At 36.2% G+C, this 13,969-nt stretch overlaps 1 pseudogene; it reads right to left on the bottom strand.

Moving 5' to 3' along the window:
• The window catches only part of LOC101046610 (U4/U6.U5 tri-snRNP-associated protein 1-like), a 32,944-nt pseudogene that overhangs the window by 15,597 nt on the left and 3,378 nt on the right, over window positions 1-13,969 (bottom strand).

The raw sequence follows: 13,969 nt of genomic DNA on the forward strand, positions 1-13,969 counted from the left end.
CTGTAACTTTTAAGCTACTTTCGAATAATGTTTGATTCTTTTATGTTAAAAATTCCTGAGTATTAAATAATTGTTATAATTTAAAAATGTATGTGAGTTGTTGCAGTATTGTGTAAAAGACAAAATTTTTTTGTATCTTTTATTATGTAAGAGTATTGTGTAAAAGATACAATGTTTAACTTCTCATTCTATATTAGTTATATGATTGTACATTTTAAATTGGAATTACAAAGATATTGTTCTAATAGTCCAGATTTTCTAACATATTTATAAATATGTAAAAAAACAAATTTGTATTTTTTTCTCCTGAATGCAAAATTGTTAACACTGTGGGTCGTGTATCTTAAAGTTATGTTATCTTCAAACTTCTAAACCTGTGTACTCCCAGAATTTACATGTTTTCACCCAGGCAAATCACTTGATTCCACTTTAAACTAGACTTCAAATATGTAAATGCATTTGCCATTTAGTTCTAAAAATAAAACCTCTGAAATTGATGAGATATTCAGATCTATGAATCTCTTTTCATATATTTAAAGATTCATTTAAACCTGATAACATTTTTAATTTTAAAATATTTTTATTCACTTACACATGTTAAGAATTATTGAAAAGAAAATAGTAATTTGATGCAAAGTTCCACATTTCAAAGGAGATACCTTCTAGGTTATCTGATTCTAGCCTTTTATTATCTCTGAGCTATTTTGCATCTCTGAAAATTGTATGTAACTGAGAGCAATGCAAGATAATTCTTTTTCTTTTGATCCCTAACTTCTTTTATCATTTTTTATTTTTGCACAGTAATTCCTGCCTATAGACATGTAAATCCTGTCCTATTAAGGTTAATCTGTCATTCCTCTCATGCTATGAAAATAAGAGCTGTTTCTTCATTTACATATGCATTTTAATATTACTGGTCTATATACTTGTCTGTTCTTTGAACTGTCTTTGGAAACAGTTGATTATAACATCTGCCTGATTTGCTCATTGATTTATGAGTAGAATAAGATCTTTAACATATGTGCATTGTTATATCTGTGCAAAAGTTATGATTTTAGCCTTTTAATAGAATAAACTACAGATTGAACATTACATATTCACAGGCTTTGTCTTGTGTTTACAACTAATACATTATTCTATTGATATCCTTAGATCAGAAAATGTAATTCAACTGAGGCTCTCTTTAATTAAAGGAATTGAAAATATATCTTTTGCCACCTAATATTTGGTTTATTGCTAAGGTTTGTAAAACAAAAAGATTTTTTTTAAGAGAAAAGCATACACATTTATTTAGCTTAAACGTGACTGAGGAGACTTTGTAAGGAAATGAAGACCTTAAAGAAACAGGTAACCTTTGTACCTTTATGCTTAGATTTGATGAAGAGTGGACCATCCTGGAGAAGCAGGATTGGATAAATAGGAGTTTGAAATAAAGGCAACAAAACCGGAGAACCTAGGATGGCCTGTTTGTTCAGACTCTTCTATCTGTCCCACTCTATCTTATCAGAGATAAGAATATTCCTTTCCTCATGTCCCTGTGTCTTCAGAGATAAGAATATTCCTTTCCCCATGTTCCTGTGTCTTCAGAGATAAGAACATCCCTTTCCACAGACTATAGGAAGAATACCTTTTAAATGAGAGTCTTGTAAACTGCTTCAGGGAAGGAGGGCAGAAGAGGTCACAGAGTGACCTTCCTAGTTTTTATGACCCGATGTAGGGGAGAAGGACAAAAGGCATGTTACAGTGACCTTCCTGTTTCTGCTATTTTCTCAGATGCCAAGGTGTGATATTTTGGGGTAGCATAAGCTGAACCCCATTACAGAAACAGTCAAGATTACTAGTATACCATTAGCCCCGATATCACTAGAGGCTCCTGCGTGTCATGGAATCAAGGTGTTTTAGTCCACTATAGGCGTTATTCTCTTTCTGACATTCAAATTGTTGCAAATTTTCCAGTGGGAATTCACTTAATCCTGCATGCTTATGATAGGACATTATTATTTTGAATTTTCTCTATTCTGGCACAATAACATGCAAAAAACCCAACTTTAATTTTCCCTGCCAGGCATTTAAGTCATGATTTCTCCAAGGTCCCCAGTCCCTTTTAGTTGAAGGATGAAGATGGCATTAGGTCTTAAAATATAGATGAATACGTTGTATATTATATTTGTCCCATCTGAAGAGATATGATTCTGGGGATATTTTGGTAGGCAGACATAAAAAAGATAATACAATATTTTTAAAAATTTTATTTAAAAGCATAATTCACAGATATTTTAATCATGTTTTCCTATTTTGACATTTATGCCTAATATTTTTTAATAATAGCACCTGCTTTCTGTTTTTTTTAACTTTATTTTTTAACAAAGTAATTCTAACAAAATATCTCCCAAATTAATAAATAATACCAAGACAACAATACTGATACTAATAACAGTACAACTACTATTGAAGACATTTAAATGTTTTCTTTGCAGATGTGATTTGGTGTGTGCTGTTTTCTCTATGTATGACTCCCCTTTCATGTATCCCATACATTTGATTAAATAGATATTCTGTTTTATAATTATTCATAATGCTGCATGTCACATTGCTATATAAATACTTTTCTAATATGTGATTTTTACATTAAAAAATTTCTGTTGTTATCTGAGAGCTTAGTGGTATGGCTTTTCAGAAAATGATGCCTTTCACCTCTTGATTTATTGACCCAATGCAATATTGGAGAAGAATAGTAGAAATGCATTTAATTATTTGCCTTATTAATTAGCATTGAAGGATTGGGCAGAGCAGAAACAATTTAATCTCCAAAGTTTTATACAAGTATTTTAATTAGCTACAATTTGCAATAATTTTATATGTGTGTGTGTCTATATAAAACTTCATGTAGAAGATATATATACACATATTCTGATACCAAAGAATTGAACAGTAAAACTCTGCACTGTATTCACTTTATAGAAACACATATAATAGGTAGATTTATATATATACACACACATATATATATATATATATATATATATATATATACACACACACATTTTATTAAAATTTAGCTTTACTAAATTCTATCTTGACATTACAGGTCTAAAAATTATCCTTCTACTTTTTTCAACAGAATTATTTTATTTTCATTTCAGCATTTACATTTATTTGTCAACTTAGTTTTATCACAGCACGTGTACCAAGGGTTACAATGAATGTGTTCAATTGATCACTCAAGTTAGTATCATCTTGAAAGCAGCATTGTCTTAAACTTCAATTTTTCCTTAAACATACCTACTATTTAGAATGTAGTATCTTCTTACCGATTCGAAAGCTAAATTTCTTTTTGAGCTGCTATTTATGCTTTTAAAAAATACATATTTACTGATTTTTAAATTAATTTGTCTAATTTTAACTATATAAATATACATGTTTCCCTTCTGAAAAGATCAAGAAAGTAAATCAAATTTTAAAAATGTGAATAAGTGAGTAAGTGTCTTGAAACAAAATCCAGGGAAAATGGAGGAGCCATATTCCAAGAAATACTGCATTATCAATGCTCTCATTCTATCGTACAAAGAATCATGATTTTCTTTTTAATTTTAATGCAGAAATTAAAGTAGCCTTTTACAAACAATAGCATCTTTGATTTGGTAAAATTATAGCACTCTAAAATTTTTAATATGAAATAAACATTTATCTATAAATTAAAAGTGTCTTCAAAGGTAAAGTAGAATTGAATGTATATTAAAGCAAAAATTAGATATAAGTACTTGTGTGTAATGTGTGTGTGTGTAAGTTTAAAGTTTCTTTCTGTATTAGGTTTCTAAATAAATACAATTCCTCAACTCTCCAGTTTTTCCATGTAGGCTTACTGTAAGGAGTGATTTCATTTTTGATCTATTAATTTAAGCTATATGAAATTATTGGTATTTGGGCAATTCAGACCTACAAAAGCAGCAATTTCATAAGGTCCAGCTAATATTTCCTATTACTCAAACGTCTCATATTTGATAGAGCATTATATATAACTCTGTACATTCTGCATTCATTATTCTGGGTCTTTATAGGAAGAGCCTTATGGGTCTAAACCTTGCTCAATCAACGTGAGAGAGGTAATTCTCTCTCAGAGAGGCTACTGAGGACAGGGTGGCTCTGAGTGATGGAGGACAGAGACAAAAGAGGAAGGTGTGTCTCACTTACCTGCCCTTACTTAACTAGTTGTTTTAAATGGAAATGAATACATCTGTTTGAGAACCCATACAATTTCAAACCGTCCTTTGTATACCATTTCTTCTTTGGAAAAACCTATTTTTATGGATCAGAATCATAACAAAATGCAAATTGAGCAACACTGAAATTCACCTCCTAGAATGTAGGATATCTATGTTAGCTTGATCTAGCCTATGAAAGAAAACAAAGCATCCATTCTGCTGATGATATCTTGTAAATAAAATATTCATGGCAAAAGAGGAGTAACGGAGAAGCTAGACAGACAGACCAGCTCAGTTTAGGATCTCCACAGAATATGGTAGAGTTTTCTGGACTGAGCAGAGATCAGGATCAGGGGAAGCCACGGTAGCCCCACGCAAAGGAGAATGGGTGGCATGTAGTCACAGAACGCCAGGCGAGACACCTGACACGCCACGCTGTGGTCGCCTCCTGAAAACCTTTCTGCTGTCCTTGTGATGCTTCCTCCTCCAAATTTTCACAAGATCTTGCTAAATTCTTGAGAAATAGAGGCTACAGCCCCGACATCTAAAGTAAACTGAATCTTTCCCATAACTTGGCATGCAGAAAGGAGATGAGAATGTGGAGATTTCTGTCTGAGCACTGCTTGTCACTTTTCTCTCTCTTTTCTGCTTACTGAGATGAAGCAGCTAACAGAAAAAAATAGCTTAAATGGTTGCCATAACATAATGTGTCATCGGAGTTTAATTCTGGCAAGTAAGGGAGAGAGAGAGCAATATGGTTGGATAGTTTGAGAAAGGAAGAGTCACGAGTTCAGATGAGGACCTGTTTAATTCTATGTCAGTTGTTACCTGAAGAAATAAATGGTCAGCTTTTGAGAAGAAACAAATAATCGGGCGCATAATTAAATATGGGGCAAGGAATAGAATGTGTAGAAGTATAAAATGGATTAAAGCTGTTATTTAAAAGGTGTTTTAAACCAACACGGTTTTTATGGTTAATGTAGAAACTTAATTATAGACTAGATACTTTTTAAAGGCTTTCTGGGTTTTTACTGAAATGCCAAAGAGAAAGAAAGATTAAAAACAGCACAGAATATGATGAGAATTTCACTCACTGCAGTGAGGAAATATCATGCTGAATATAATAGAGAGTAGTATATTCCTCAGATGGAACCTTCCAGAGCTCAACCCAGAAAGAATAACTCCTCTAGGTAGGCTCTGAATTAGACAACACGTTAGCTAACATTTCTGACCCCAAAGCTAGAGACCAGCCCAAGCATTACAAGTACGTATCTTTCCCAGCGCATTATAAATCATGTAATGTTACTTTACGCTTAATAAGGTTAGGCTATTTGTCCCCTCCAAATCGCACGTTGAAATGTGATTCCCATCATTGGAGGTGGGCTTGGTAGGAGAGGCTTGAAACATCAGGGTGAATCTCTCATGAATTGCTTAGTGTGTCATGATGAGTGAGATTTTATTGTCTTGACACACATTTTAATTACTGCTGAACAAATCTGATGGTACCAACTGCATGCATATTTTTTAAACACAACAATGGAGCTTTACTTTCTTCCATGATTGAATACAATAGGACCTTGTTAAACGTTTCTGCAAAGAAATTTAATTTTATCTCTATAATGCCTTCTCTAAATAACAAGTGAATTATTGCTTTTTAGTATGGTATTAAGATCAATAATTAATCTTATTGATCAATCATTACATAAGGCTCTTAAAGTGAAGTAAGAGACTCGAGTACTCTTCTAGAAACTTGAACATTGTTAGGAACATTTAGCAAATTTTTGGAATTGTAATGCTTTTCCAGATCATTTATCTTCATCCTAATCCATGCAAACTATGCATCAAGATGATTATAGGTACTAGAGGCAATTACATGTGTCTAACTTATGAAAAGTGCTCTAAATTTCACATAAATTAAGCCTGTTTTCAAGTATTAATTAACTCAATGCATAAAAACTTTTTTATAATTTGGCCTTGTAGCATATGAAAAATTATTAATCCCTATAAATTATCTTCTCTTATTTCTTCTCTTTTATTAAAACTCTCTAAATACAGTAAAATTACAAATTATATTACCAAAAAGGATACAGTATAGCTCTTCCTGATCTGGAAATTATACAGTTTCTTTCCTTTCATAGCACCTATCACCCAAGAAAGTTGGCTAATGTCCAAAAGCCAAAAATTGAGGCAATAGTAAACAACACTTTAGAAATGGAACTTAATTTCACAAAAGGGAAAGTGCTATTTGTTTTCAATCTTACAATTATACATTTTGATCATACTTTATGGTTTGAAAAATGCTTAGTACAAGAATGTGAGGAGGCTTATAAAATGACAGTTTGCAAGAATATCTTCTATGCTTTATAAATTTGGAGTCTGGGAAACAGACCCTAAATTCTCTTTGTTATGGCTACTCAGTTTATGAGCAAGGCCACGTAATTGGCCCTTGTTTACATGAGAAAATTCTAAATGTGGGAGAATTTTAGTTTCTTTTATTTTTGGGGGATGAAAGGCACATGTGGGATCTGTACCTAATGGGTATTGCAGATCCATTAATTTCATGTTGGGCATATTTTCTATCTCATTTATTTATTTATTTTATTATTTATTTATTTAGGTTTTTTTTTTTCTTTTTTTTTTTTTTTTTTTTTTTTTTTTGAGACAGAGTCTCACTCTGTTATCCAGGCTGGAATGCTGTGGTGTGATCTCAGCTCACTGCAACCTCCACCTCCTGGTTTCACACTATCCCCTGCCTTAGGGTCCCAAGTAGCTAGATTACAAGCCTGTACCACCACACCTGGCTAATTTTTGATTTTTAGTAGAGATGGGGTTTCATCATGTTAGCCAGGTTGGTCTTGAACTCTTGACCTCAAGTGACCCACCTGCCAAGCACTCTCAGTGTGCTGGGATTACAGGCATGAGCCACCTCGCCTGGAGTATCTCATTTATTTATATTGAAAGCATCTGTATAACTTTCACAAGTCAGTAATAGATGAAGAATCTTATTCAAATCATACCACTTTAAATTTGTTTCTAAACAACCATTTTCAATTCTTATAACATTCATTTACATTCATTGTCAACATCTTACAAATGATGATTAGGCTCAAATAAAGAAAGCAGCATATCCATAAGATCCATCATTCAGAAATAACATTTTTAATAACTGTTGTGAGTTGAATTGCATATTTTCTCCAAAATGATATGTTTAAGCCTTAATCACCAGTACTTGTGAATATGATCTCATTTGGAAATAGATAGGCTGTATGCAGATGTGATCAAGTTAGGATGAGGGCATGATGAATAATTGTGGGTCTACACAGACAGAGAGGGAGAACCCTCCATGAAAATGGAGCCAGAGATTACAGCAACACATTTACAAGCCAACGAATGCCAAGAATTGCTTTCAACAACCAGAAGCTAGGAAGAGGAAAAGGAACAGTCTTTTTTTTTTGGATGCAGAACTGTCATAATCCTTCCAACACTCTGATTTTAGACTTCCAGCCTCCAGAATTATGAAAGAAAAAAAAAAAGTTGTTGTAAGCCACCCAATTTGTGGTTCTTTGTTAAGGCAACCCTAGAAAGCTAATAGTGCCTGACTTTTCGGCTGTTTGTGGACATATGCTATGTTATTTTACAGCTTATTTATCTATTTATATGTATATCATAAATACTAGTTGGTTTCATAAATATTTTTGATTGAAATAATAATGAGGACTATTATTAAACAAAAGAGGTCATTTTTCAGGTAAATGGACATTACCCATTGCTATGTTTAATTTTATCCTCATCTTGGCTGTGCCAAAGGGTGTTGATATGGTTTGGATCTGTGTCCTCACTCAAATCTAATGTTCAATTGTTATCTGTAATGTTGGAGGTAGGGCCTGGTGGCAGGTAATTGAATCATGGGGGTGGTCCTTCATGAATGGTTTGGCACTACCTCCCTGGGTGCTGTTCTTGTGATAGTGAGTGAGTGAGTTCTCATAAGATACGGTTATTTAAAAGTATGTGGGACTTCCCCCTTCACTCTTCTTCCTACTCTGGGCATGTGAATTGCCTCACCCTGCATTTACCTTCTATCATCATTGGAAGCTTCCTGAGGACTTCCCAGAAGTAGAGAAGTCACTATGCTTCCTGTAGAGCTTGCCAATTAAACCTCTTTTTTAATAAATTATCCAGTTTTAGATTTTTCTAAAAAATTATCAGTGAAAATGGATGAATACAGAACACTGGTACAGAGGAGTAGAGCATTGATATAACAATACTTGAACATGTGGAAGCAGCTTTGGAAAATAAGTAATGGGCAGAGGTTGGATGATTGTGAAGGTTTCAGAAGACAGGAAGATGAGAGAAAATTTGAAACACCCTGGAGATTGGTTAAATTGTTGTGAGCAAAGTACTGATAGTGATATGCACAATGAAGACTAGGCTGATGAAGTCTCAGATGAAGATGAAGAACTTATTGGGAACTGGAGCAAAGGTCAGTTTTGTTATGCATTGGCAAGGAACCTGGTGGCAATGTGTCCCTGCTCTAGGGATCTGTGGAACTTTGAGCTTCAGATTAATGATTTAGGAGGTGAAAGATATTCCTAAGCAGCAAAGCATTGCTGTAGCCATGTAGTAGCCTGGCTGCTTCTAAAAACATAGCTCATATGCATGGGGGAAAAAAAAAAGACGTGAAACAGATAATTATATTTAAAAGGGAAGCAGAATGTAAAAGTTTGAAAAATTTGCAGCCTGTCCATGTGGTACAAAAGCCCATTTTCAGGGGGAAAATTTGAAACTGGCTGCAGAAATGTGCATAACTAAAATAAAGACAAATGCGTATACACAAGACAATGGGATATAGGCCTTGAAAGCATTTCAGAGACCTTCGTGGTAACCCCTCCCATCACAGACCCAGAGGTCTAGGGGGAAGAATAGTTTCATGGACCGGACCAAGGATGTGTTGCCCTGTGCAGCTTCAAGACAATACTCCCCATATCCCAATCATTCTAGCTCCAGCCATGGCTCAAATGAGCCCAGGTACAGCTCAGGCCACTGCTTCAGAGGATGCCCCCTGTGAGCCTTGGTGGCTTGGCTTCCACGTGGTGTTAAGTAGTTGGGCGCACAGAATGCAAAATTTGAGGATTGGGAGCCTTCACGTATATTTCAGAGGATGTATCGAAAAGCCTTGATGTCCAGGCAGCAGCCTGCTGCAGGGGTGCAACCCTCATGGGGAACCTCTACTAGGGCAGTGCAGAGGGAGAAATGTGGGGTTGGAGACCCCATGCAGAGTGCCCACAGGGGCACTGCCTAGTGGAGCTGTGAGAAGAGGGCCACCCTTCTCCAAACCCCAAAGAATGGTAGATCCACCAGCAGCTTGCATCCTGAACCTGGAAAAGTGACAGGAACTCAACAGCAGCCCTTGAGAGCAGCTACAGAGCTTGAACCCTGCAAAATCAGTAAATAGTAAAGAAAAGCTGCTGGATAGAAGTTTGAAAGTCCCAACTCCACGACTTACATCAATGTGTGTAGAGGAGCCAGAGATTACTTTGAATCCCAATTTTTAGTGGGCTTTTCAGCTGAATATAGAGACCAAATTGACACCAAGCAGATAAATATGAGAAAAGAAAGTACACAAATATTACTGGTTTTACATGTACATGTGGATCTTTACAAGAGAGTGAATTCCAAAGAAGTTGCCAAAGCAAGGTGCTTTTATAATCTTTTAGACAAAGAGCAATATATTTGATGAGAAATGATAGAACAAAGAAAATCTGTTTAGGGTGGTAGAATTTTCTAGGGGAACCATGAGGAGATGTATTTGGGTGGGCAGAGGTTAAACAGGTGGAAGATAAAGGTTACTTAATTAACTATGCTTATTCCAGTACACTGCAGCCTTTGATTCCAAGCCTCTGGTGATCAGGGCTATTTTCTCACTGCAGTATGGAGAAGGTACTCTTCCCAGAGAAATCTTTATCATTTTCTGAATACAGGAAGAGACAGTTCAACTTATCTTTCTGAAACAACAATTCCTCTAATGTTTTCCACTTTACTGATCTGACATAATTCGGTCTGACCAAATCTTCACTTTTTCCAATGCCTCCCCTACTTTCCTGGTTTTCTGGTTCTCGGCACTTCAGCGTTGGATTCAGAGTTATTGGACTGGCTTCCCTGGTTCTTGAGGACAAATTAAAGCTGATTTACACCACCAATTTTCCTGGTTCTCCAGATTGCAGATGGCAGATTATAGGACTTTTTGGCCTCCAGGATCACATATGCCAACTCCCATAATAAATCGCCTTATATCTTCTCCTCACATATACCATATATACATCTATATACACACAAACACACGTACATACACTATTGGTTCTGCTTCTCTGGAGAAGCCTGACTAATACACCATTATTACTAATAAAGTCAACTGCATATATAGGACTACCTTTAAGACAAAATATTTTTCCTCCAATATTATAGTTTGTTTTTACTTTAATTTATGGAATATTTTTTATTAGCATGTACATTTTTCTGCTTCAGGTCTTCAAAATGCTTGTGTTTTGCTTTCATTCAGGATTTTCATGGCTTTGATATGTACATTCCTCTTTAATCTAGATTGACGATGATAGTCTACAGGTCGGAGGTTAAATCTGGCCCCCTGTTTATTTAGGTAAATAGCATTTTATTGGAAGGTAGCCATGCATATTTATTGCTGTATTTCTGTGATTGTTTACCTAAGAGTTGAATGGTCATAACAGAGACCATATGGGCAGCAAAGACTAAAGTATTTACTATCTGGCTCTTTATAGAAAAAGTGTTGCTGATCACCAATCTAAATCACTAATTAAATGTTGTACCCCTCTTCCTCTTCATTATACATAATAATTCTTAGAAAACAGAACTCTAAATTGCCTTGAACACCCATATGATTTTAATTTAAGGTTGTTACTATTTAAAAAAAAAATCTAGTTCTGTTTCATCGGAAGCAAGTATTTCTTTCTGAGAAATCCACATGCAGTTTTTTTCTCTATTGGCTAGCTATATTAGTTTGTTTGTACACTGTTATAAAAAGTACCTGAGAGGATGTAATTTATATTAAAAAAAAAGAGGTTTAGTTGGCTTACAGTTCTGCAGGCTGTACAGGAAGCATAGCTTTGGAGACCTCAGAAAACTTACAATCATGGCAGAAAGTAAAGGGTAAACAGCCACATCTAACATGGCTGGAGAAGGAGGGAGAGGGAGAGAGAAAGGAGGTATTCCATACTTTTTAACAACTATATCTGAATAACTCACTCTTGCCATAACATCACCAATGGGGATGGTTTAAAACCATGAGAAACCACACCAATGATCCAATCACTTCTCACCAGACTCTACGTTCAAAACTGGAGATTACAGTTCAACGTGAGATTTGAGAGGAGACACAGGTAAAACCATATCATTCTGCTCCTGGCCCCTACAAAATCTCATGTCCTTCTCACATTGCAAAATCTAATCATGCCTTCCCAACAGTCCCCCAAAGTTTTAATTCATTACATTATTAAGTCAGAAGTCCAACGTTTGGAGTCTCAACTGAGACAAGGCTAGTCTCTTCCACCTATGAGCCTATAAAATAATAATAATTTAAAAAAAGTTAATTACTGCCAAGGTACAATGGGGCTATAGGAATTTAGTAAATATCCCATCTCCAAATTGAAAAAATTGGCCAAAAGAAAGGGGCTATAGGCCCCATGTAAGTCCAAAACCCAGCAGGGAAGTCACTAAACCTTAAAACTTCAAAATAATCTCTGTTGACTACATGTCTCACAGCCAGGGATTGCCAATGCAAGGGGTGGGCTCCTAGGGGTCTGGGAAGCTCCACCTCTGTGGTTTTGCAGGGTTCAGCCCTTGAAGTGGCTCTCAAGGGCTGCTATTGAGTTCCTGTGACTTTTCCAGGAGCAGATCTACCATTCTGAGGTTTGGAGAACAGTGGCCCTCTTCTCACAGCTCCAATAGGCAGTGTTCCTGTGGGGACTCTGTATGGAGTCTCCAACCCCACATTTCCCCCTCTGCCCTCCCCTCATGGAGTAGAAGTTCTCCATGAGGGCTCCACCCCTTCAGCAGACTTCTCAGGTATTTTTTTTTAGCAGTGTAAAAAATTAACTAGTATAGCTAGCCTGCTGAGAGATAAACAACAAGTGGACCTCCCAGAAATAAATAAAGCCTAGACTATCCAGACTTTTCTATACATTCTCTGAAATCTAGGTGAAGGATCCAAAAGTCAGCTCTTGTGCTCTGTCCACTGTTAGGCTTAACATCGCATGAAAGCCACCAACACTTACAGTTTTCACCCCATGAAGCAGCATCCTGAGCTGTACTTGGGCTCCTTTTAGACATAGCTGGAGATAGAGCAACCAGAATGCAGAGTGCCATGTCCCGAAGCAGCACAGAGTAACAGGCCCTGAACCTGGCTTAAGTTATCATTCTTTCCTCCTAAACCTCCACGCCTGTGATGGGAGGAAGTGCTGATGAGGTCTTAAAATGGCTTCCAGGCATTTTCCCCCATTTTCTTGTCTGTAAGCAGTGGGCTCCTTTTTACTTAGGCAAATTTCTTGATCTGCCTAAATAAAGCCTGCTTGATTTCCTCCCCTGAAAATGAGTTTTACTTTTCTATCACATGGCCAGGTAGAAAATTTGGCAAACTTTTATATTCTGTTTCCCTTTTAAATATAAGTTCCAGTTTCAGGTAACTTCTTTTCTCATGCACATGAGATAGACTTTTAGAAGCAGCCAGGCTACATCTTTAATCCTTTGCTGCTTAGAGATTTCTTCTGCCAGATACTCAAATCTTCTCTTTAAAGTTCAAAGTTCCACAGATTCCCTACCACAGGGCCACCAGTCTTTTCTCTTTGCTAAAGCATAACAAGAGTGACTTTTAATCCAAGTTTTAATAAGTTTCCATTTCCATCTGTGACCTCCGCAACCTGGAATTTACTGTCCATTTCACTATCAGTATTTTGGTCACAACCATTCAACAAGTCTTTAGGAAGTTCCAAATTTCCCACACCTTTCTGTCTTCCTTTGAGTTCCCCAAAGTGTTACAACCTGTGCCCGTTATTAGTTCCAAAAGTGCTTCCACATTTTCAGATATCTTTATAGTAATACCCAACTCCCAGTACCAATTTTCAGTATTAGTCTGTTCTCACACTGCTGTAAAGAAATAACTGAGACTGTGTCATTTATAAAGAAAAGGAGTTTTATTGGCTCATGGTTCTGCAAGCTGTACAGGAAGCATGAACGGGAGACTTCAGGAAATTTGCAATCACTAGAGAAGGTAAAGGGGATTACATATCTGGAGTAGGTGGGAGAGAGAGAACAGGATGATGCTACACCCTTTTAAACAACCAGATGTTGTGATAACTCACTCTTGCCATAACAACACTAAGCGGGATGGTGTTAAAACATGAGATGGTGCCTCATGATGTAATCACTTCCCACCAGGATCTACCATCAACACTGGAGATTACAATTCAACGTGAGATTTGGGTTGGTACACAGATCCTGCCACTATCACTAGCCCTCCTACCTGTCTTATTTTTTCCTTTGCCTATTCTTGATCCTCATCAACCTTGAGGCTCAGGGTAAGCTAGTAAGGCAGCTTAACAAGCAAAGAACTTTCAAGCACAGGGGGATGTTGCAGGCAGCTTCTGCTGATGAGTTAAATAGTATACTATGCTTCTGGCCTTGCCATAAAGAAATATTGGAGACTGGGTAATTTATGTAGAAAAGAGGTTTAATTGGCTCAC

Source organism: Saimiri boliviensis, chromosome 1 (assembly GCF_048565385.1).
Source record: "Saimiri boliviensis isolate mSaiBol1 chromosome 1, mSaiBol1.pri, whole genome shotgun sequence".
In the NCBI taxonomy this organism is placed as follows: Eukaryota; Metazoa; Chordata; class Mammalia; order Primates; family Cebidae; genus Saimiri; species Saimiri boliviensis.